The sequence below is a fragment of the Zonotrichia leucophrys genome, chromosome 2 (genome assembly GCF_028769735.1).
Source record: "Zonotrichia leucophrys gambelii isolate GWCS_2022_RI chromosome 2, RI_Zleu_2.0, whole genome shotgun sequence".
NCBI lineage: Eukaryota > Metazoa > Chordata > Aves > Passeriformes > Passerellidae > Zonotrichia > Zonotrichia leucophrys.
Window position 1 is genome coordinate 103,721,446 of NC_088171.1, and position 26,273 is coordinate 103,747,718.

The following is a 26,273-nucleotide window of genomic DNA, read 5'->3' on the forward strand; positions in this document are numbered from 1 at the left end:
TGCTCTTGTTTTCCCCACAGTGTTTTCAGCATCACAGTCTAGACATTACTGCATTTACTGTGCAATCCATCTCTCAGTGCACATACGTGTTCACCCTTTTTCACCATCTGGCAATCCCTGATACACTCCATCACTTTATCACCCAGGAAAGCAAAGAAGGAAAAAAACATAAGGAACACAAAGGTGCTCTATGAGTTTATATTAATTAAGCATAGCTTAATTACTTGATTTCATTGTTGCAACATTTCTATATGAAGTCTATACTGAATCATTCAGAATGTTTTCCTTAATAAGCACAATAGCTCTGTACCCACCTGTGAAGAAAGGCAGGCAGGTGTGCAGACTACTTCAGGCAACAGGCTCCAGTGGGATTACTCACCTCTCTACCACCCACAGCTACAAGGGAGCAGGATGTGCTTCTGTTGAGAGACTGGGTAGTCAGTGTTTCTGTCTTAACTGACTTGATTCTTAAAGTTTTGAAGCAATCCAAGGAAAAGCTGCACTGTGATCAATGGGAAGCAGAGATTGAAAGGAAAAGGTACCGTAGCTGCTAACAGTGTGCTCATAACACTTGTGGTTAGGGGGCTCTTCTGTGGAGTTGGTTGCCTTTTTTGAGAGGAGCTTCTTTCTCTCTTCTTTTGCCCTGGGCTGACTCCCCTCTTCTCCTAGTTACTTCCCATATGTTCTATGTTACTTCCCATATGCCTTTTGTTAGGTTTTATCTCTTCTTCAAATGCTCCTTTTCTAAGTGAGTCCTTGAATAAAAGTTTAAAAAAATCTGATACTTGTGTGTCAGAACTCTTCCTGTTTTGTTTTGTTTATGTCCTATTTTTTTTTTCACCTGCTTCTTCTGCTGTTCTCATGCATTTGAATCCTAAAGCCTCTTGAGGATAAGACCAAGTTCTTTGTGAGTTGCTGGAATGGTGACTTTCTTTCCATTAGAAGCCCTCAGGCATTGTTCCAACATATAAAAAAGCTGATGATGCTGTTTCATGTACTTTGTGACTTATTGCTGTTATCACTTGCACAACTAATGATTACTTGATGTGTGGTTAATTAAGGAACAGTTCAAAGTGTTTCCTCTTGTTGTGTTTGTGATATATGAATATCTGAATGATTCCAAACTGTTGACAGCAGAAATTCTCAGATAGAGTTGTAGTGCATTAATCAAATAAAAAAAAAAGTCCTAGAAGGGGAAATTGTAATTTAAATGATTGCTACTTATTCTGGAAATGTATAATTAGGGTATACAGCTAAATGATTTATTGTGTTCTGTACCATGAGGTTTCTAAATCATGGTGGAAATCCTTTCATGAAACAGTGGTGTGTTCCAGACAGCAAAATTTTTTGTTTCTGTGTTACTTACAATTATAGAAAAAATTGTGAAGAGCACGATGCTTTTCAATGAAACACCTATTTGACATATGCAAGGTCCCATATTCAAATAGAGGATTAGGAAGAACCAAAAGGGTCATGTTGTGGTTTTGGTTTTGTTACATGCTGAAAAGAACCCAGATAGGTTTAAATCTGAGAACTTATGATTTCTCCAAGGTTTTCTTGTCTTTGCCTTAAAGTACAGGATAGCTGCTCTTTGGAAAGTAAAACTGGAGATCAGCAGCTGTGAAGGGTTTGGTTCTTAGGGTGCTGTAGTGCTTTGTCACATGTTTGCCTTTTGAGGAATTTATGCGATAAATTGGAGGTAATGCTGACAGCAGAGTGGTGAACCAGAACCACTGGGGCAGTGTCTGGGCCCTTATCTCATGGGGTGAGTGAGGAGAAAAGACACACCTGAGCAATGGGTAGGAGAGTCAGAGCACACCCTTTTGCTGCTGCAGCCTGCTGTGGTGGCAGGAGTCTTGCAAGAGGTGTTGGATGTGTAATTAGGATGAGAGTTCTTTACACTGCAAGTTGTAAAGGTGTATGCATCCTTTTCATAAAATACCTATTGATTTTTGGGTTGGATTTGCTACCAAACATCTTGATACACTTCTGTACAAACCTTCCTGTCTTCTGACTTCTATTGCTACAATTGATTCCTGCTAACAGTATTTCTGCTCCTGTACAAGCAAAGTTTTCTTGATGCCTCCTTCTGGAAGTGCCAATCTGCTTTAAGCAGAACAATCTCTACACTGAAAATAAGAGTCACTGGCATTAAACAGAAGCAGAGGAAACCCCAGAAGTGGAACAGTTTCTTCCCTGTGTAATGCAATGTTATAACAGGCTGGGAGAGGGAACATTTGAAGTGGCAAAGAAAAAGAATGACTCCAAAATAGCATTATGTTTTCACTGTCTGTCAGTGTCTTCCCCCCTGAAGTTGGGAAAAAGGTCTATTTCAAAAAGGAAATGGCACAATATGTCCTTTGAAGCTCTTGGTGGCAGTGAAGTGTCACAAATATTTCAGTGCAGAAACTGCTATGGGATTCTGAACATTGGGTTGAGAGTCGAGTCTGAGGACGTGTAACATGAATTTTCCTGTGCTGGCCAGAGGCTCCACTGTTATTCTTCTGCATTATTTACACCACCTGCCTTTAAATTTCACACTGGGGATTTGTGTGTGGATTGTCGGTTTGGTTTGTGTTTAGATAGATGGTTCAATAATGAAGGTAACCAAAAGCAAAATATAAATTACAATGAAATCCCTCCAGCTTTGCTGTATGCAGTTGCAGCCCCTCACTTCTCTGTACATCTTTTTGGATTAGTGTTCAAGCTGTTGAAATGTACCTGATATAATTCACAGCATGATCCTTTGAGAGTAGGAACACTACCTTTTTTTCCCTCCTTTCTCTCTTTTACCAGGGATGTAAATGACTGAGTACCTCTGTTTTGCTGAGGAAAGTTAATGCTATATAGGTCAGAGTGCAGATGTGCTGCCAGCAAACACAAGGAAGAACCAAGGTGCTTGTCCAAGTGTTTTTCCAACAGCCAGGTGAGAGATGAAAAGTGTAGGGCTTTGGCTGCAAGCTGGCCAGCAGCTGCCTACCCTGCACTGTTTGGTAAATATTCCTATTCCTTGTCTTCCTTGTCCTGATGGTTGCTGCTGATAGCTGCTGACAGATAATTAAAGCTGCTTGATATAACATTGTCTGCAAGTGTCTGCAGAAGTTGAGTGGAAGAAAGGGGAAGTTTTACCTAGGGAAATTAGAGGGGAGGAGATCTTTTGTGAAGACAGATGAATTCAAATGCAAATGTGTTCACAGAAAGCTTGTAAAATGCCATTTTCAAAACAGATAGATAGGTCAAAATGCTATGATAAAGATTTCCAGTTTATCTTTCTTAGAGAAAGAGGCTTCCCCCATCTTCCATCTCCAAGAGGGAAATTTCCTGGCGCTACTAAACAAGATCAGTCAGTTGTGATTTATGTTTTTCATTTATCACTTTGTAGACTTTGTTCAAAAACATTATTATTACCTAAATTACACAAACAAGACAATCCATTTCTTCTATTGTCTAGTATTGTGAGACTCTTAATGGGTTTCTGAGTCACTTCAGATGTTTCAATGCTTTGTTTGTTACTTGTAACTCAGGATTTACAGGTTGCTCCATGGCCTTTGGCAGTACAGATGGCTTTCTCTCTGCACATCACCATGCTGCTGAACATACCCTACCGTTTCCTCTCTCTTGAAGGTTGGCATAAGGGTTAAATAATAACTAAAAATTAATTTTAAATATTAATTTTTATTAGTAAATAATTACTGGCTCAATCACCATTCTTTACTTAGAAAAGCAAACTATTTTGAGGATGTTGCCACAGTAGTCAATGAGCCTATGTGATCTAAATGCTGCAGTGGTGAGGATTGTGGGCCTGAATCTCAATGCCTTTCAGGCACACCTGAGTCTGTTTATGGACTCAGTTGGGCTTGTTCATGTGCTGTCCTGTTAGTTCCAGCTGTTTGCTTCCAAGGGATCACTGCCTCGACCCACAGGCTCTTTTCTGCATCCAGGTACTCTGCTGCTTCTCCTTGCAACTGACCAGGACAGCTGTAAACTTGCAAGGTACAGTATGAGCAGGAGTGATGGGGCTGAAACACAGGTACCTTTCCACAGACTAAATCACAGTTAATCTTTGGTTTTCTTTTTATTTCCAATTACTTTTCCCCTTGCTTTTGCGACCTCCTCTCCAGAGGGAAAGCAGCACTTTGTGTTTCTGTGTTCAGGTGAACACTTTCTTCACTAAATATTTCAGGGAAACCTTAAAAGCCCCACACTGTCAGCAGAGTTTACTCTCTTGGGGCAGCTGCAGTGCCTGTTTTTCACAGACATCTGGTGGGCAGCATAACACAGTCAGATCCTACCCAGTAAATTTGGTGCTATGGGGTGGCTTAGCAGAAGCTCACTCAATAACAAGGGTTGCTGGCTAATCAGACCTCTGCTAGACTGAGCTGTTCTGCTGGAAATACCTCATACTTTTCTGGAGAAGCCTAAGAAAAGCTGTGTGGTAATCAAGGTCTGGTCATCCCACACCCCTTTTGTTCTCAGAATACACAGCCTGGTCTGCCCTGTTGCATTCTCCTCTTGGTAATCCTACTGCAGAAGGAAATATGGTCTGGCACATACCAGAGGGCAGGTGAAAATGTAGAGGTGATGAAGATACCACCCCAAACACAGAGTCCTCCACCGTGCCCTGAGGGGTGCAGAAAGCCAAGGGATCTTTGAGGCAGCACTGTGCAGTGAGCTGTGAGCTGTGGAGGGCAGCGGGGACAGGCGGGCTCTGCTGATGCACAGCTCCACAGGAGAGGGAGCAGCTGCCTGGCTGGCGGGCAGGATGCTGTCTGCATTGTCAGTGTGATGCTGTTAACAAGGGGAATGATTTCTTTTATGTGTGGATGGGAGCAAACTGTGGTCCAGGAAAGAGCTTGCATGGCGGTGCCCCTGGCAGCTGGTGGTGTCACTGCCTGCTCCAGAAACTGCAGTGACCCCAGAGCAAACACCTCAGGAGCCGAGCACAGAAAGTGAGCTTGTCTAGTGTGGGTTTGCTTTGGGCACAGCTGTGATACAGCAGGGAAAACATTCATTCCATGGTGACTCCTCTCCATGATCCCTTCAAGTGCAAAGGGGAAGGATTTGGCATTTCAGGGATTTAGAAAATGAGATTTTATGCACAGTTATCTCATGTCTTCAAACAAAGAGTGGAAATGTTTAAAAAGATAACTTGGTGCATAAAGTTATTAAATGCTACTAAGAAATAGAAACAGAACTGGCAGAGTTGAGGTGTGCTTGTACAAACCTGTATGTTTTGTTGTTTCATTTTTTTAAATTATAAGCACCTGGTGTATTGACAACATTTCAATGATGTTCTGCTTGGGGCTTATTTTGAGGAATCATATCAACAGCAAATCACATGAACAGATATTGCCAAGCATGGCAGTATTACAGCTTGTCTTAAGGTAAATCTTGAATCTGTATGAGAGGTTTGGAAATAGCCTGGCATGGTAAAAGGAATGTTTGAGTCAAAGAGCTTATGTTTTAGCAGTCAGGGAAGATGGCATTTCTCAACTGCTTCTCCCCTCCTAAATAACTCCGTCCCTCATAGTAATTGTTCCAATTCTGTTCTGTGAACTGTGACTGTGTAGTTAATGAAAGTTGAAATGGGAGCTAGAGAATGAAGTACAGTTTTGAACACCCATAATAAGGTAGAATTAAATAGTGGGACCAGAAAGCAATATCCCTGCTCACAATGAGTAGCATCCTCTTTCTGTTCTAGCCTCATTAGAGCAAAAGGGACTACAGAGACTCAAGTTCCATTTAATATGAATTAATCTATCAACAGTCTGGTCTGGGATTAAAAGCGGAATTAAGTTTTAATGGAGCATAAACACTTTAAGGGTTTTCCATTTTTTCAAATTTGTTCCTTTCCTGAAAAAAAGGAGATAAGAACTTAACGCAAATGTGGGACTGGGTAACACACAGTGAAAGAGAGGGGAAAATTATTTAGGTGAGCGAATGAATTTTCAAATAGAAGGAGAGGAGATGGATGACAAGAGAAGTTAAACAAATAGCACATAATTAATTCTCACAATTTTACCTAATGCTTTGTGACATGGCTGTCACTAACATTGTCAGGAGCTATAAGTGAAATGGGATTCAAAAAATTTCCAGGCAGCAGTAATCTCACTGTGTTGGAAGAATATTTTTCTCAGATGGGTGTCCCTATTTGTATCCAGCTCAAATATACATGAAAGAGGAGCTTAAAAAGCTTAAGTTGTTCTGTAGTGACTTTCATCTTAGATTGATGCTCTCATTCCAACTAGCCATATACAAGCCACATGATTTTTAAAATTGTATTTTTTTTTTTTAAGGTAACTGCCCTCCATGCTACTCTCTACAATTATAAAAAGGCCATTGATGCATTTGATATATCAGTTTTACTGATTCATTTATAGATATGTCATTGGGATTTTTTTTTCCCTATTTGAAAGCATTTGTTTTCCCTGCTAATGCACATGAGACTGACAGTGCCTACAGAGCAGAGATTATCTTGTGGTTTTTTTATTTAGGATTTACCCCCCAGCCCACTATATTTAGGTAATGCTCAGCTGGGAAGAAGCTGCTCAAATCCAGCAGGTTGAGAGGGGGTGTGAACAGAGCCGAAGTGCAGTAAGGAGTAGAAAATAGCAGAGAGCAGAAAGGAAGGATCAGAGCTTGGTAGAGGGCCAGGAAGGATGAAAGGGAGAAAACTGAGGCTTGAGTTTTTTCCCAGAAGAATGGTTAAGGAATTTCACAAGGGAGTAGTTCCATGATGGACCTTTCCCATCTTAGCATAAAGTAGGTGAGGCAAGGAGCAGGGAGAGCAGAGGAGTGGAGGGAGCTGCACAGGGATTCATGGCTGCAAACCCAGAGCAGGGCCACAGGCAGATATTTAGAAGATCTTGTCAATGGAAACAATGCATATGAAGATGCAGTCAGAAATTAAATTTGGATCATCATTGCACAGGCCTTACAAGTTTTTCAAGCTGGACTTTTACTGAGGATCAACTAGTTACCATGACTGCAAATGCAATTAGACATCTTCACAGTGGACCTGGAGACTCCTTGTTAAATTTTCAAGCAAATAATATACTATTATCAAGCCCAGCTGGTCATGTTGGGTCCCTAGCTGGCTGTGTCTTGCTAGTGGTTTACTCAAAAAATATTTTTGTAGAGAAGATATGGCTCCTTTGGGATAAGCTAAAAGAATAATAATATGCTCTGGGCTCAGACTTGGTGAATGTCTGAAAATATTTGCTATCTGTCTGATAAATCAAGACTGTTCAGTACCTAGACATGCAATGGCCTAGGCTGTTCAGTAGATGTGTTTTAGAAAGCAGTGTAAGAATTTGGTATTTGAGTAAATATGAAATGCTATTAGCCTAGGCTTTCACTACTCTGTTTTGTTTGTAGAAGCCAGTAAGTAGACCATGGATTGTGGGATCTGAATTTGAAGTAAGACATAACATTTATAGAAAAAGGTTTTTTTGCTGATCCTTCATCATCTAGTGTTAATTATAAGATGGAGCAAACTTAAATGCGTTTGCAAATGATGTCAACTGGCTTCATGTGCTAAATGAAAATATGTATCATGTTGGATTTGGGATTAGAAAATACCTTGGCCACATTCTCACCCACTGTTGGCTCAAGCACTTGAATCTAGAGTTGTATTACAGAAAGCAGATTTTTCTAGACACAACTTGCATGAGTAAGTTACACAACTACTAGGAGTGAGTTATTGTGATTTAGTCTAGTGGGAAATAGCTGACTGTGAGTTTTGTTTCTCTTCTTAACCTTGCTAATTCAAATTACTATGGAAAAACTTGTATTGCAACTCTTAATTATTCTTTCCTATGTTCTGACTGAAATTACTTATACAAGAGGTCTCCAGTTCACTTGCTTTAAAGCTTGCTCAGAAAAGGCTGTCAGAAATTCTCAAAAGCTTGCAAAGCAGAACTCTTCATCCAACAGAGATCAGTATCTGGAAGACACAGAATAGTTAGGGGTGAAAATTCTGGTGAATGTGTTATTTTCAGGATGTTCAGCGTCTTCCTTTAACAGATAAATAAATATTCAGTAAACTGAAGATGTTAGTGGGCACATCTGACTGGGATGTGGGTGGTCAGCCACAGAAGAGTGTGCAACAAATAAGCACTTGTATGATAAGACTGTTTCCTCTCCCTGCTTTTCCCTCCAAAGTGTCAGGGACATAGGACTGTCACAGCTATTGGCAGTGACACTGATGGCTTGAAAAGGGCAGTTTCTAACTTTTGAGGTCAACATCAGCATCTGGAATTCTATATCTGCTCTAATCCTTTGTCCTAATGCTTTCCATTTACCAAGTTTGCAATAGGCTGCAGAGTTTTACAGGGGGTTACTCTGAAGAAACTGCACAGGGGTGCCAGAGCCCCAGTGATTGCAGGGAGGGGACAAAAAGAAGAATCAAAACTCCTGACCAGGTCAAGACCATTCAGGGAGCCAGGCTGTGGCCATTCAAAAATCACTGAAGGAAAAATGAGAGGACTCTTTCCAAAGGCAGCAAGTGGGACAATTCTCAGTAGGAGTCTTTTAAGGATGGAAGAAAGATGCACCAAATGAAACCATCCTCTGATGACACACTAACAGCATAATACTGGTTACAACAGTAAAAAAGATTAAACTGAAACTTTGTCTAGATTCTGGGCCACTTTCAGAGGTCATAAAAAGCAACTGAGAAAATAGCTAAATTGGAAGCCAAAGAGAACTTTTTAGCTTGACTTGCACCAAGTTTTCTATAACCATAATCATTAAACAGAAATCCCTCCTGGTTTAGGAAGGTGGGAAATTTTATATTTCATAAAGATAAAAGTCAGGCAAGAATTGTTTGATATTCCATGTATTTTCAATGACAAATCAATTCTGAGACTTGCAAAATGTCTGAATATATTTCCTGGGGAAACTACAGAAGTGTGCAACTTCTAGCTGCTGTGGGATGTTAGAAGGAAGATGTATCCAAATTGCTGGTGACTATTCTTAGTCCATGTATTCTTGTTAAAAACTGATTTGCAACTGTCTCCTGGGTATCACTTACCTAAAAACTGAAATTTAAGCCGCAGGAGGATAGAAGTGATTAAAACTTTCCCATATTCTCCTTTCCAAGGGATATGAAGAGATGGACGTAGGCACCATATGGACTGGTGGGCCCTAATCTGCTGGAGCTGCCCCACTCTTGCTGTGTGTGACAACAAAACATGACTTACTGGTGCAGCAGATCACATTGTTAATATGTGCCAGGTGACTTGATTTTTTTCTTTTCCCCATCTCTTCCCTTAAGAACTTAAAGTAAATTTTTATTCTTTATGATGCTTGTTTTTATTGAAGGGAAGACAAATGGGATTTTGCTTTGGTGGGGCTGGGGTGTAAGTAAGGGTGTGGGGTCAAGTTGGCAACAGTACTGAAAGTCCTGTGATTTTTTTTTTTTCCTAAAGGTTGTGGTAAGGATTGAGCTTAATAATTTGATGTTTTAAAAACTGTTGGACAAAATCATGTTATAGTTGAACTGTGAAGAGCTGTCAATCCTTGAAGGGTAGGAGATCAGGTTTAACAAAACGTGGTCTTAAGTTTTGAATAAGAGGGGAGCAGCTTCTAGAGGGAGTCTACCTAGCATGGCAGACTTCTTCATCACCCCACTTATTTAGTTGCTCTGTCAGAAGGCTCTTTTGGGGAGTTCTTGACAAGGAAAATTTCCCAAGAGCTTTGGCATGAGGCTGCTGAGGCAGGGACAGTGCCATAAGCTGGCTTGCATTACACTTCATCTTGCTGTGGAAAAGCCAGTGCTCCACCACCAGTGTGGCCTAGAGGAGTTAGAGAAATTGAGGCAGATGTAAACCTGGACACTGAGGCAATAAGATGTTCCAGTGTCAAAGACGCTTAAATTAGAAGTATCTTCTAACACTTGTTGGTTGTAATAAATCAGCTTCTCTTTTACAGCTGTTTTATAACCAGCTTTCTGTCACCATTGACTCAAGTGTTTCCCTGTGCCTAGTCAGCCCTTGATGGAATGAGATGTGTGTCAGTTGTGTCCCTTGATAGCTCCATGAGCTTTCCCAAGCTCTGCTGTTCCTTGGGGATTTGCCTAGGGGGTACAGCTGGAAAAGAAAGCGGACTCTTGGGCTGACTGCTGTCTTTGTCTTATGAAAGAAAAACCTGGGCTTGACAGTGGCCCTTCTCCAAAGCAAGAAAAAATCCACAGCTCTAAAGGATAAAAATATATTTAGGTCCCCAGTAGCTCCAGGAGAACAGTTGCTTCACAGCATGTTAACCTGTTCCATACTCACTCATTTTCCCAAGAGTCTTGAATAGTTTTTTTTTTTTACTGTTTTGAAGAACAGTGTGAGGCAGGTAAATTTTTGTGGGCTTTTTTATTTTAAAGTTATGTAAATGTATGCTTTGGGAAGACTTGTATGAAATGTTATTTATATACTTGGGAGACTGTTTGATGAGGTATTATTGTCATTTGCTCTGTGATTCTAGACACTCTGAAAAGGCCTTAATGTCACATGTTAAGCACAAATAGAGATGCAGCAGAACAGGGGAGTGATTCATAACAATAGCACTGTGCTTTCCTGCTGCTGCTGCTCTGCTCATGATTTGTAGGAGAGCTATAGTGAAAAGCAAACCTGCAGCTTAAAAAGGCTTTTCAGGTCTTAAATTACAAAAACCTCTCTGTTGGCTTGGCTGACTGCTTCTGAGCTTTAAGCTGTCCATTTCCCCTCAGATGACCTAACTTGTGGTACTTTCATTAGTACGGTTTGGCCCCTGGAAAAGAAACTTGCAGGCAGAGAGCAAGTGTGACTGTTCACAATGCTCAGGACTCCCAAAATTGCAGCAAAGTTGGTGAAATGCCACATGCAGCTTGTGTGAGAAGTAGAATTTTGCTGGAGTCTGTCTGCTTAAAGAAAAACCCCAAAACAGCATACCCTTCAATTAGAGACTACAGTGCCCAATCCAGCCTCCAGCCAACTGGTTTTCTTGGCAGGGGAAGGTGCCACATGGAAGTTCCTGTGTGAGTCCACACAGTGGCACAGATTGGGTGAGCCTTTTCTGCTCCCTGAAGATCTCTCTGCAGGGTTATGGTGGCTGCAAGCCCCTGTCTGACAGCACCATCCAGAACTCAGGGAAAAGGAAGGATTCCATATTCTGCTACCTCCAAAGTGTCTGAAATTGCCCACTGCGTGGTTTCTGGAGGAGGAAATATACAGTGTTATCTATATGTTCAGATGTTAATGTCACAAGAGACTTCTGGTGATTTAGTGTTTGGGGCTTTCTTCTCATGATGGACTTCAAGAGGTTATTTCCCACATTGGATTGAATTATCTCTTTAAATATTTAATCTTTAAAGACTCCAGTCTCTGCTGAGTCTACCACCCACCAGATTAGCTCTTTTAATATCTAATTATCCTCACAGCTAAGAAAAGGCAACTTATTTCAAGGTTGGATTTGTAGAGTTGTTTTCATTTTGGGTTTTTTTTCATGATTTAGCTCTTCTTTCAGGTTACATTTTTTTCTGTAAATCCTTGCTGCTAGATTAAAATAACATGAACAAATCTGAAATATATAACCTTTGTATTTAATTTTCAAAATTGTGTTGTTTGTTAGAACAGGTTTTATTAAAAGAACAGCACAACTGGGAGGGAGGGATTACTAAAGTCTAATTAGTAAGCCTGCTGTCACTGATTAAACCCAGAACTTTTGTATTAACAAATTTTCACCACTTTCTCTTGCTTTAATTGCTTCTTGCACGTGTCTATCAACAGTGTCTTTATCAGTTCCTGACCAGGTCTTCCAACTCCTTGACTTTCACAGTCTGTGTCGTATTTTGATTCAAATGTGTGTCTAAAGGCTCTTTGGAATGAAGTGTTTGCCTGCAAGCCCTTTAAATGTGACATGAAATTCTGCCCTTGAAGGATGCAGAACACCCATACTGGGTCAGGCCAGAGGTTCATCCAGTCCAACAGCCTCTTTCCAGGAATGTCTGAAACAGATGCTTCTGGGAAGATGATTTAAAAAGAAAAGACCTAACCAATCTCCCTCTTGGCTGTTCCCCAAATTACCAGTGCAAGTCAGCATAGATGCCAAAGCTGGAAGGCCCTTAGAAAAATATAATTTGGAAGTAATTTTTGCTTCTAGGTAAGGCATGATGTTATTTCATGGGTGGATACATCCAGAACCACACAATACTATTTAGTCTGAAATAATCTGCATGATGATCAGTTTAGGCTTTGTGAAACTGCAATGTGTGAACTGAAGAACCTCTATAACAAAGCATGTGAAAAATACAGTTTTAATTTTTTTCTTTTACAGCCCAAATAATGCTAAAATAAGCACGTAAACAAATTGTCTTTCCATTTAAAGGAGAAAAACACATAGGAAAAATAGAGTACTTAGTAGGGGTAGAAGGTAAGAGAAGAAAGGGAGGAGTAAAACTGAATGTTTGCATCTCACACTTGCATGCTTTATTGACTTCATTTGATTTCTAAGTGGAGGAAGATGATGATGCAATCAAGCAAAGAAAAAATTCCTGGCTACTGATTCTATGTATAACTCTAGCTGCAGACATTTTTAGACATTACAGCCATTTTGCTTTGAACCTACCAATATAAGATACAAATTATTTATCCAGCACATATCTCTGTGCAACCCCTTTCCTAATTTAGGATAACAAAGTTCTGTCTTTGTAACATGAACTGGACTTGCCACTCCACAGTATGGAGAAGCTATAAAAGAGATAAGATTTTGTGGGAGAAAAAAGCATGCAGTTTTTTGCAAACCTCCTGCCACTACTGAAGGGCTGTGCATGTAAGCTCTATGCTTGTATCCCAGGGCAATTTGTTTTCAAATGGGTCTACCACAGACATGCAGGTGGCAGGACTATTGAAAAAAGGGAAGGAGTAAGCTGTGAAAATGGGGGAGGGGAAATAAAATGCAAATTTTCTGCACTGTCTGTCTCTGCTCCAGAGAACTGAGTGGATACAGACAAAACCACAAAAGGAATGAGGACTAAGCACAAAATTATTTGCAGTGTCCAGATTAAAGTCTGGAATAATCAGACATTTACAATCCCTTTTATTTTGTTGTTGATTATGTAGGTCTGAGCCACAAAAACCAAATTTTGTTCCTTACAGCCAAAGTTTGACTTGAAAGTATTTGCTTTTCTCTGCTCTGATGATGGAGGGCAAAAAAGTCATGTAGCTGAGAGCCAGATGCCAACACTAGCAGGGGTCTGAAATGAGAATAGGAACAGCTTTTGCTGAGCAGAAGCCATAATGCCATACTGCAGCAGAACATAGTTTAGTGCTTCAGCAAACCCATATTTATAGAAACCATCAGCACACAGCTATGGTCACACGTCTGAAGGTTGCCTTTCACCCCCTTGTAAATATTTTTCAAACAAGACAGAAGGGTGGGAGATAGAAGAAAGCTCAGATGATGTTTAAATTTTTACAGCACTGGAATTTCAGTACCTGCTGCAGAGCAGCTAGCCTTTACCTCCTAATCTGAAATACCAAAACTCACTCTTCTGAAGCTCTTGCCAGTTTTCACGCCCCCTTCCCACCCCCACAGCCTCACCACTACCGTCAGCATTTGCTATGCCATTTTGCTTCATTGCTCACTTGCTAAATATAAGTATGAGATTTTTCTTTCTTCTGAGAGCTCTGCTGTGCCATAAGCACTGAATTTTGACAGCTTTTCCACCTCAAACCATTGAAAGTTGTGGGTTGCCCACAGAGAGGCATAAGTCCATCTTGGGTGAATTCTTGTCTCCTGCACCGAAGAAAGCTCTTCAGTCTGCCTATTCATGGTGTCATCCGGCAGTGATGACCCCCCAAATCTAAACAGATCCAGTTTTCTTCAGCTGCTGAGGAAAGTTTATAATCCAGGCTTGGATATCCCTGTTCATTATTAGCCAGTTTGCTTTTGAGGCAGACCTAAAGTCCACTTAGTCTCAGTTTTGCTGGACAAACCAGTAGCTTCATGTTCATCTCCTACCCCCAACACTGGAGCAGTCAGTGTTATTGTTGCTCTTTCTGTCCATCTCCTCTCTGGGGGGCAGGAGTTCTGGATCTGAGCCCCTTCTGTTCTGGGATTGACAGCTCTCAGCTTCTAGCTATTGCCCCAGTTTCCTGGCTGGAGACCTGCTTGTGCACCCCAGAGGGAGATGAGCTACCAGCTTGAGAGTTACCAGCTACATCCCCTGAGTAAGGACTGGGACTATGATGCAGAGGAGGACGGAGTTGCTGTGAGTGTGACAGGGTGGAGTACTGTTGCCTTTCAAGGTCAGTTTATATTTCATGGACACACATGAAAAAGGACTTAATTGAGAGCAGGGACTTCAGCAGATCTCTGCTGTTCAGCCTTCTGCTCCAAGCAAAGCGACCAGATTATTATGGGATTTCTGGTCTTGAAAACCACAAGACATATCCTGCACTGCCTCTCTTGCCAACCTGGATCAGTGCACAGCTCTTTTCAGGGTGCAAAAGTCTCCCTTTGAATCTAGTCTGTGCCTCTGACTTCTTCCTATATCCAGTGTCTTCCCACTGTGCACTGCTGTGGTGAGAATGCCTCCATTTACTGGGTAACCTCAAAAGTACTGAGGATCTCCTGACAGCCCCTGGAGCTGTCTTGTCTTCAGGTTTAACATGCCTTGGTCCTTCAGCCTCTCCTCAGAGGGCAGGTGCCGAAACCCTGACCAACCTAGTGGTACTTTGCTGAACCCGTGTGTTGGGGGGCCCAAAATCTGTGCACAGTATTCCAAACACAATATAAAAAATGCTTATCTGAAAGGGGTCATCCCATCTCTTGATCTGCTGACTGTGCTTCTGATATGAGCAGCCCAAGATTGCTGTATTACCTTCTGTGCTGCACGGACATGCTGCTGGCTCATATTCAGCTGTTTGTCCTTCACAGCCTCTGAGGCCTTTCAGAAGATGAACTCCACAGGCAGTGGAGTGGACTTGCTGAATGACTAGAGCACTCTTCAAAACCCCTTATCTCTTCGTTGCCCATATAAAGAATTGACTGAATTTCTCTGAAGGAAGCTTTATAAATCTGGCCATGTTTACCCTACCAGTCTCTGTTCAAGAACAGCACTGGGTCATCTAGACATGTTAACTCAGTGAAATAAGCGTTGCCTGGATGGCTGTTAACTATGCAGCTCCTTGTTAGCATTTCCAGAGGCACCTGAAGATTTCATGGGAAAGAAAACATTTATTTTGAATTACATTGCTTTGTAGTACAAACAGAATGTATGCAGGTATTCCAGTATAAATAGGTGCAAGGGATTGCATCAGAACATGCATGCACAGAAAGATTTGCTTGGTTACCACTGCTGCTGATAGTAGCAGCTGCAGGTGTGGCATAAGACCACTTATACATAGTGTATAAGAGTGTAACCATGCACTTCTTTCACCCTTGTCCATGGCTTGTACCCAGCAATAAATGACTGGGGAAGCACCACTCCTTTGTATCTGACTGTAGCTCATGTTCTTTCTACAGTTCTCTATTGCCTTTCAATGTAATCTCCTTTATTTTTCTTATTTCTCTACTCCTTTTTAAGCTGTTTCTAGATGTGCCTTTTTCTCAGGATGAGCTGCATCTCTCAGATAAATATGCCACACTCCTGTACCGTAGAGAGACAGATCATCATCTCAATCTCTATTTGCAATTCTGAAATGCTGAGATTGTAGGTTATTGCCAAATTGTCAGGACAGATCAACAGTGAGGGCTTATCCAAAGGTCACTGCTGGCAATTCAGGGTATTTCTGGAGAGTGGATAAAAAAGTAGTCTGCAAAATAGTTGTTTGCCAGCAAATGCAGAAGCCTGATCCTGTAGCTCTGAGAATGATCTTACTGGCCTCAGTGGGACTGTTGTGTGACAGGGATTGCAGGACGAGATCTTCCAGTATGTTTGATAAATGATGCATGTCCATGGGGAAATTGATTTGTTTAGCCATTCATGAATGCATGCATTTCAAAAAAGCAAAATTTTGCTTCTAGTTTCCAAAGCAAAAGAGCAAATTTCCTGTCTACTTCTAAAAATGTAACATTGTCTTAATGTCAAGATGACAATCTGAAACAACTCATATAATAGGATCTAATTTACGGTGCAGAATCATTATCTTCTATCTTCACAGTTAGCTACAAATAATGAAGTAAAGCTGTACAGCACTGAAACGGAGGGAAATGTTCACATTAACACAAAAAGTAAATTGGTGAGACCGCATTCACGGTTAGTGGTCTGTTTGTTTTCCCTCTGTCTCCTCCCCCACCTTTAATTTCAATCACGAAGCAGGATGGGCTACTGTAGTAAGGAAAATAGAGGTTTCTCTTCTTTCTCTGCTCAGCTTCAGAGGGCAGGAGAGATGTCTGCATTGGTTCTCTCACAACCAAGTACCACAGAGCCAGGACAGGAGGTCACTGCATTCTGTAGCCTGCAAAAGATGTGCAAAGCACAGCAACAGGAGGGAACTAACTGGCCTTGATTTAAGATATATGTAAACAAGATATATGTAGTAGGGGAAAGCTGAGTGTCTTCCTGCTGCATGGTTCTGTAAACAAGGTAGAAAGCTGTAAAATCTGCATTAGGATTACAGTTTAAGTGGTATTCAGCTAACTGCAGAGTGATTTGGCCTTCATGCTAGGAGAAGTTACCCAGCTGTCATGGTTTAACTCCAGCCGTCTATCAAGCACCACACAACTGTTTGCTCACTGCCTCCCTCCCCAGTGAAGAGGAGAATCAGAAACTAAAGATAATCCTTCTGGGTTGAAATAAATTCAATAATGGAAACAAAAAACAACAACAACAAACAAACCCACCAAACAAAAACAGAACAAAAGCAAACAAACAAAAAGACTGTCATGAAAAGAGAGGAATAAAACCTAAGAGGAACAAGTGATGCACAGTACAATTTCTTGCCACCCACTGTCCAATGCCCAGCCTGTCCCTGGGTAGATCTCTGTGGCTCCCAGTCAATTTTCCCCAGTTCATAGGATGAGAATGACATTCTGTGGTATGGAATATCCCTTTGCCAGTTTAGGTCACCTGTTCTGGCGGTGCTCCCCCCTGGTGTTGTGGCAGAGCCTAGGTAACAGAAAATATCTCCATTCAGAGGAAGCACTTCCTAGCAACAACTCAAACACCAGTGTGTTTTCAACATCATTCTTCTACTAAATCCATAACATAGCACTGTATAAGATACATAGAAGAAAATTTCTTTTTCAGCTGAAACAAAAACACCAACTTGTCAGCATTATCCTTCATATAGATGAAAAGCCAGTACCTGAGCCAAGGGTTCAGAAATAACCAAGTGAATGCTGCTGCAGCTGTGCTCTCTGTGGGATGCAGCTGGAGTCTGTCTGTGCCTCCAAATGGGTGTGGGCTACCTGCCTGCCACCTTCAGAATCTGGCCTGGGTGTTGCCCTTCCCTTGTAGCAGAGGTTGTTTCAACCTGTGTGAATAATCTGTTGCACTAGTAAAAACAAGTTCTGGATGGCTGAAGATCAGAATCAGACATCTACTAGAAAGAAAGTGTCAGTTTAAAAAAGAAGGATTAAACCCTTTCTTGTTCATCCTAAAAAACTAGAGCACAAACTAAAAACACCTGAGGCTGAGCACCCAAACATCTGCATGCAAATACAGCCAGAATATGTTGCCTAGTCCAAAGGATTTACAAAACTCTCTTCAGGTGTCTTACCACACATACCTTATACCCACGTCATTTGCTGCGAATCCTAATCTGTCACAGGAACAAAGCCAGGAGAGGGATCAAGGAAGTGCCAAAGTCCTGCTCCTCACAAGTACAGACCGTCAGTGGTGTGTGGGAAGTGTACCTCGAGTATGAGCAAGTGACATGTGCCTTACTCTGTCTTGAAGTCATGAACCGTGCCAATACTTACTGTTGTCCTGAGGGACCTTGGTTTGTCAGCATCTAGAGCTCTTGAAGGGCAGCAATCCCTGCCCTTCAAAGAAGGCTGACACACTCCAAGGGAATAAACATACTTTTGTGGTCCCCAGAGGTGAGCAGTCTGGCCCAGTCACACTCCCAGAACACAGACCTGCAAAGAGGCCAAGTCAGGTCTCCCTCCTTGTCTAGGACATCATGAATGAAAGACAGGCTTAAGGTTTTTTGTGAGAGAGACAAATTACCTCAGACATGAATTTCTCAAACGTTACTTGGAAGTTTAAGTCCTTTTGCTTATTGAATTTCTCCCAAAGCATGCACAGGGATGCTAGGATTTATTAACATAGCTTATGAAAGATGTTGCACTAATTACTTAGTTCCACATGATGTGTTAGGAGATATGGGATTAATAAATGTAGTTTGTTATTAAAAAATAAAAAAATTGTTGAGGAGGCAAGATATGCACTGCAATATGCTTGCTTATCAAGTCCTTGGTCTTTCAATCTTTAAAGCATATCAGCATTTCCAGATGAATAAACTGCTTGTGAAGTATTTGTTGTGCCCTGCTTGAGATGGATGACAGAAAATACAACTGTCATATATTCATAATTCTCAAAGTTTAAGCAAAAATCCAAACAAATCCAGATATTTACAACATGTACAAGTTGTTAGGCTAGTCTTGCATAAATAGTTTTCCTTAGCATGCTTTCCCAAGGTGTGAAGGCATCTCCCATATTCTCCTTATTGTACACAGAAAAATTAGGAGTTCCAAAAATCCTCTTTTGTGACCATCTTTGCTCAGAGTGCTTGGTAACTCCTGATATTTTGGGCTGATGGGTTTGGGTGGGTTTTGTACTTTAGCTTGGTTTAGGTTTGGCTGCCGGGTTTTGCTTTGGAGTTTTTTATTGTTTGGTGGATTTGGGCTTATCAATCTTCAAGTAGGCAAAAATTTAGAGGTCTACTAAGGACTCACAATTGAAATAATGAGATGGTTTTAACCAGGTTCTTGCTTTGAGCTAGTTGTGTAATGAAGGGTTAATGTTTTCTAAACAGATTCCTGAATCTGTTTTGAAGATGGATGTGTTAGATTCTCTCATTATGTACACCTGTGCTATGTACTTCTCTGATAGATGGGACTTATATATTTGGACAGTTTTCTGCCATTAATTTCTAATTAGATACTTGTCAACAGTGTGAATTGGTATTGCTTTTGTTCAGCAACCCTGTGATTGCTCTGTCCACCCTAATTAATGAACAGCTTCCTTATAAGTAGATTAATAGAGGTAGTCCCATTACCTAAAGTTATTTCGGTCACTGTGTTATAGTACACCTCATTAGAGCATTGTAAAATGAAGCAGCATTTCAACTAGCTACTACTGAGTACCTGATTTTTTTGTCTGTCAGCTATTCTTTTAATTGTTTTGGTTTTTTGTGGATCTTTTTGAGAAAACCCAGGCTTCTGCCCACTGTTCTTGTGCACAGCCCATCTTTGTGTAAAATGTCATTGTGCTTAAGATACAAGAGCAAACCTCTTGCTGTATTGCTAGAGAAAACTGAAATAGAAAGTTCTGCTTGATGCAAAGACAGAGGTTAATCTATTTTTAAAAAAAAGTCAGTGACAGATATTGTGAGGTGTCCAGCGTCTGTTAGAACTTGTCACACTTGCTCAGACCAAATGCTGAATGACTGTAAAAGAGTAGAACCATAACATAAACTGGAAGACTGCAAGCAGCATTCACACAAGAAAATCAGGAATCATGGTAGTCAAATTGCCACATTCTGTGTGTATTGGCCTAGTACTGCAAAAACACTCATGGGGAGCCAGAAGTGTTGTGTCCCTTTGCCCTGCAGTAGAAGAGAGACATACACACCTGAAGGATAGGATGCCATTCAGAGGAACAGAGGGATGAGCTCAAGAAGTGGGCCCATGAGAATCTCGTGTCCTCTAAGATGACCCAGTGCAAAGAAAAAACATTATATCAACACAGGCTGGAGGATGACGAGGTTGAGAGCAGCCCTGCTGAGGAGGACTTGAGGGTGCTGGTGGATGACTGGCTGGACATGACCCAGCCATGTGCATTCACTGCCCAGAAAGCCAAACATGTCCTGGGCTGCAGCAAAAGCAGCGTGGCCAGCAGAACGAATGAGTGGATTTTGCTCCTCTATTCTGCTCTGGTGAGACCCCACCTGGAATACTGCATCCAGCTCTGGGGTCCTCAGCACAGAAAGGGCATTGAGCTGTTCATATGATTCCAGAGGAGGGCCACCAAGATGATTAAAGGGATGATGCCCCTCTCCTATGAGGAAAGACTGAGAGAATTGGGGATGTTCAGTCTGGAAAAGAGAAGGCTTTGGGGTGAACTTATTGTGTCCTTCTCCTATGTAAAGGGGAGCCCACAAGATAGATAGAGACTTTTTTACAAGGGCATATAGAGACATGTAGGACCAGAGACAATGGCTTTAAACTGGAAGAGAGTAGGTTTAGATTAGAGATTAAGAAGAAATTCTTTACTATGAGGGTGGTGATGTACTGGAACAGGTTGCCCAAAGATGTAGTTGGTGTCTCATCCCAGGAAGTGTACAAGGCCAGGCTGGGTAGGGCTTTCAGCAACCTGGCCAAGGGGAAGGTGTCCCTGGTCATGGCAAGGGGTTGGAAACTAGGTGTTTTTTAAGATGCCTTCCAACTCAAACCATTCTTTGAAACTGGAGAGAGTTTAGACATTCAAAGTCCATCTGCATGTGCTCCTATGTCAGCAGCTCTGGGTGACTCTGCTTTGGCAGCAGGATTATTGGACTAGATGATCTCCAGAGGTCCCTTCCAATCCTAACTATTCTGTGTGATAAGGTGAGCATCCACATTCATAAAGTGTCTTTTCTGGTTCTGAACCTTTTCTGGTTCTGTGTGCTCAAGCTCCCTGAAGGTATTGGTGGTTTAGGTCAGATGATACAGGGTGAAGCTAATGAAAACATTACTGGTTTTAGTTCTTTATTTTGTAGCTACAACTAGCCAAAAGTTTACAGAGTACACCCACAGGTGGAGGACAGACAGAAAAAATAAATGTTCTCCATTACTTCCCTGTGGAGAAGTGTTACTGGTTCATTCCTGAAAAATTCACTCTAGGGATTGAGCCAGCTGCCTCTGGACTAGGAGGACATGTGTTTGGTTTCCCATCCCATCCCATCCACTTTTCTGTCCCCCTTCCTCTCAGGGAGGCATCAAACCACTCTGATATCTTTAAAATTGGGCCAGAGTGAAAGGTGGACACTGATCCCCTCAAAGCTTTGTTTCTGCTTTTTTTTTTTTTTTTGGAGATGCTCATATCCATAATTTAGATCAACATTGTATTTAGAAAGAGAGGGAGACACAGGCTCCTTCTGCAAATATCGGGATAATACCTGAGCCACATCAGTTCCTTGGAACATGAGCACAGAGAATATCATGGTGGTCTTGGACTCTGCTGTTCTGTGTCTCTGGAAAGATGCAAAATACCTCAAACATGAAGAGAAACAAGCACGTTTGTGGTGACATAGAAGATTTTTATTTCTTGAAAATGAGTCTTATATGTCATTTTATAGTTTAAAGAAGTGCATGTATTTCACATCTCAGTGGCATCGAGTGGAATATAGTAATTTGAAAGGCCCTGCAGAATTCTGCTCTGAAGTGAACACACAGAAACTTTAGATGGTATTTCAAGCAAAGTCAGACAAAGGTCCCAACAAGAACTGATGTCACTGCATGCTAGGATAATGCCTTTTCAATAGAAAGGTAGCCAAGAAAAATATAAAATATAAAACATAAAGCATTAATATATGGCATGCAAGATTTCACTTTTTAAAATTTATTTTGCTATAGCAATTATCAGAGTAGCCATGCAGTAAGGGAACATGTAGGTTGATAATGCTGTTCATAAAACTAGAAGTTTAAAAAAGAGTATAGAATTATTGTAGCAATATTCCATGAAAGTGGTTTGTTTGCGTTTTTTCCAAATGAAATATCATGGCATAAAATTCAAAGATAGGGGTGTTTATTACAATGCTTATGGTGTACAGAATAGCACAAAAAACTAGATCTGATATAGAACTTGACCCAAGGCATGAAAATCTAATTGGATGGGAAGCTGCTGCTCTGAAATATTTGAACCAGAGTGTTTTAGGTAATTTTTTTTCTTCCCTCCTGTTTACATGAATTGCATGATTGGATAAATACAGCATGAATATCAATCCAAGGGATGTGTTGGACAAATTTTAAACACAAAACTATCTTTCTAGTAGTATACAATCCAACTGTTATTCTAGTAGTCTAGGAAGATTATTTTCTGTTTGTTTATTTGTGTCAACATGTACAACTATCCCCCTTCCAAAGATTGAGCACAAGAAGACTAAAATATCAGTTAATTTATTCAATCTCTTCGATTAGTAGCGTTGCTAATCAGAAAAATTTTGTCCTTTGAGCAATATGAATCTACCTGGGGTAATCAGATTTAAGAGTGCACTTAGATTTCAATGTGCATTTCCATTTTGGAAAGTACAATTCAAATACAGTCATACTTACAAGAGAACTGAAAATAAAACGATTCAACGCTTGCCATGCAGAGATCAAAGACACAGGAGGGCAAGGGCAGATAGAGCATGTCTGAAGAGGGGGCGGATCATTTCTGCTGGATAAAATGGGAAGAGTGGAAGAGATGGCAGCTACATTAGGAGCCAGCCCTTCAGGTGCCAAACAACCTGACCCCTCTCACACTAGTGACCCCCCTCACAACAGGAATGAGCACCTTGTTGTCTTATTTAACTGTGTCTCTAAGTGTACACTGTCTCTCCAAGTGTAGTGCTTAAAACTGGAGACTCAGTGACAGCTGTCAAAAATGTGAAGTAGAACAGACCATTTGCCATAAATGCAGCTGTCATAAATGCAGCACATGTACCCAATTTCATCTGCATTAGATGGTGGTTTTGGTGAGAAGGACTCCTACTTATTTTTTTGCACTTGAAACTCCAGTCCTTGGAGCCTATGATCCTTGTTTTGCAGTTAGGTACTCAATTTAGCAGTAGAAAAATCAATCACTTCATTCTTTATTGTCTTTCATATTCTTGCACCACTTGTCCAATTTATCATAGTCATGATGGCTTTGTCCTCCAGAGTATTTTGCTACTTCTTCATCTTGGTGTCATCTATGTACCTCCTTTTTTCCATAATTTTTATATGAATGCTATATCTGTTCTTTCCTCAAAGTCATCAGGGGTGATGCAGAAGAGAGACCAACTCAGGCTGCATAGGTGCTTTGCACTGGAGGAACTTCTCCAAGCCTGGCAGCAATCTTTGCTAATATGTTTTGTTGCAAATGGTTGTGTATTTCATCCAAGCTTGTGTACAGAGCCTCCCAAATATGAAGTTTTTCCTTTGTTCAAACAATACCATTTCTACTGCTTCCTCTCTGCCTTGGTTCTCATCTAATACTAATGGAGACTCTCAAGCCAGAGTGCTCTATTCAAGAAGTGCCTTGCACTTGCCCTTTCAACTGAAATATGTCTACCTATCTTTTAAAGCTATCTAACTATTTAAAGCAGAGTTAAATGCAGCAATCCAAGCAAGGTGTAACCTGACCTGTAACAAAAGTTTAATATCTTACCAGCAATTTACACCTGCACATGATTGTTCTTTGAGCTCAAAGTAGAATCCAATCACTCCAAATAATGATAGGGAAATACACATTGAAGCAAAATTTTCTCCTGGTTGAATAATATCTCCTAGTCTTTCATTATCCTCTAAAGGTCAAAAATGGCAAGTGGTTTTTAATATTATCCTAAAAAGTTGCAGCAGTAGAACAAGGTTAATTGCTTTACAATTGCTGCTTTCTTTGCTTAGACTCTGCTCTAGGTCCAATGCCATTAGCCTTACAATTTCAAAAAGCTTACTTGATAATTATTACAATCATTACAAGGTTGTGTTATCTGCTTTCAGCATGTATTTAAAATTATATGTAAAATTTTTAAGCAAGTGATGTACTATTTTTATGGCTATGTAGGAATATTTTCTTCTTTCATTTCTTTTGTGCCTTATCACGCTGTGCCTGAGTGGAAGAGCAATAACTTCTCATGCACTGTTTATACAGAAGCAGCAATGTCTGTCATGATTTTAGCATAACTTCATGGCAATAAAACACCACTAATCAACAAACTGCAAGCTATGTAGCCAAGGTTTCTAGAAATAGTCAAATTTTTCTTGTTTCAAATCTGTTGCTCAGTTGACCTTGAATAGGCCTCCAATCTCAGAGAGCAGTAAATGTTTGTCTTCAATAGGGACCTCTCTGGTGTTGTTTGAAGTGGAACACAAAGGTGCCGATTGTTGTCCAAAATCTTATGTTAGAATGATCATGCTAAACATAAGATGCTATTTGAAGTATGAAAACATATTTTTGGCATGTCTGTGAGCTACAGCTTTTGGCACTATCAAACAGTAAGGGGGCCAAAGCGCTACAGTTTGTGAGACTTTACACTCAGTAAAATAACAGCCTAAAAGGTTCTGTTTTGGAATCACTAAACAGCAAAAGTGAGCTATAAAAATATAGTGTCCTTATGAAAATTTAATCTTTGAAGTGGAGCTTAATAGTTAAACTGGGAGAAACAGTGAGGGAGAGAAGGACACTTAAGTCAGGGATGAAGAATTAAGGCTTTGGACTTTATGAAACCTTACATCTTCAGCTGATTTTCAGAATAATCCTCTGTGAGTGGACCTACTACTGGGTTATCAAAAAACCCAGCACAAGCTTCTTCATGGCTGCAATAAAGGCCATTAAATTGAATATTTTATTTGTTGAGCAAGTTAGACTGTAAATAACTAAGTTTACATTGGGCCTTTCTGAAGGGGAAGAAGACAAATCAGGTTTCATTAAGAACTTAGTAAAATTTGGGTTCTGTTGTATCTCTAGGGTGCAATAACCATTGTCTTGACTCATGCTGGTCTCTTCCTTACTTCTGAAAAGATAGAGGAAAAGCTGCTTAAGGAGAAAGTGCCTATAGTTCTGGCAGCTGGGAACAAGTCTGGATGTTGAGGACAGTATTTGACATTTGGTATTTAAGAATTTGAATAGCCTGTTAGCTCTGATTGATACTGCATAGTGATTGTGCATTTCACACAATGTTCAGATAGCCAGCTATGATGCTATAATCAGCCTGGCACTGCAGTTTGTCAATATTGCACACAGTCACAAGCTACTTTACTCAGGATGGAATAAACAGATCTCTTTTGGGCCAACATATCTGTAAAAGAAAATTAAAACAGATGGATATGAAACCTTCACTATGCAAAAAACTTAGAGTGTGCTGAAAACTGCTGAAACTTTTAGCATTTTCTTCTTAATACAAATTAAAAGGGATTGAAGAAGCACCTGAAAGGGACAAGATGCGGAGTCAGTTTTAGAAGTAATTTAACCTCAGGAGGACTTCAGGAACTGTTTACTGACATAAGGACAGCTTCACCCAGATCTCACCTCGCAGGAACATAAAACTGTACCACCTTAGTAATGCATGCTTACAGTCTTGTAATCTCCAGTCAGCTCTGAGAAGACCTCACAGATATATTTTGTTTGTTTGGAAACTGATTCTGAAGGACGTTGATGGCTAACTTAAGAGCTGAAATAAAACAAAATCAGTAAGAACGATCAGACAGCAAAAATGGCTTCAGTTCCACTATTGAAGAGATCAAAAAAAGAACAAAATACATGCCTTTATGCCACTAAAATAACTATTTCCACTACATTGTGGTGGAGATAATGATGGGAATAATGTTGTCTGGATATGAAGGGCTGAACAGCTGAACCTATGATTGGCATTGTATGGAAACACTTTGGGATCTTGCAGGAAATTGTCTTGCTGGTGATGCTTTCACCTATCATTTTGACACATAAATGTTTTTCAGCAGTACAAAATAAGCTGTTTCAAGGTAGTCCCTGAGCAAGCATTGCCACCACTGTTATGGGTGTTGGATATGTTGAGGTGTACAGTGTATCTTATCATGTCATTGAAACTTTCTTTCTCCCTAGTTTTATTAATGGGTGGTAGACTTGAAAAGAAAATAAAACACTTGTTACGGCTGCAGTTGCCATTCTCTTTTTCCTTTGAAATTAATAAATCAGGTGGAGCTGTGAGGTAGCAGGCTTCCTGTTGGAGCACATCACTTCCCCCTGTTTGTAAATTACTTTCTCCTACCATGTCAAAGAGCACTATAAAATTGAGTTATTATGTTATGACTGAAGTAAAACACTCCAAGGCTGAGTGGGAGCACTAGTTCTATGCAGAAATTTCTGGTGTGCACTTTTGCATGCCTCTGAGGACACAACTAGTTGAATGTGAAGTATTACTGTTTGGGCT

General features: G+C 40.6%; 1 long non-coding RNA gene across 1 annotated transcript; it reads left to right on the top strand.

Moving 5' to 3' along the window:
• Positions 1-342: 342 nt before the first annotated feature.
• On the top strand, positions 343-9,302 carry LOC135443268 (uncharacterized). The gene is made up of 5 exons (XR_010438930.1): positions 343-538; positions 2,797-2,926; positions 3,525-3,624; positions 3,942-3,993; positions 9,104-9,302. It is a non-coding gene; the product is annotated as an uncharacterized LOC135443268 (long non-coding RNA).
• The last annotated feature ends 16,971 nt before the right edge of the window (positions 9,303-26,273 follow it).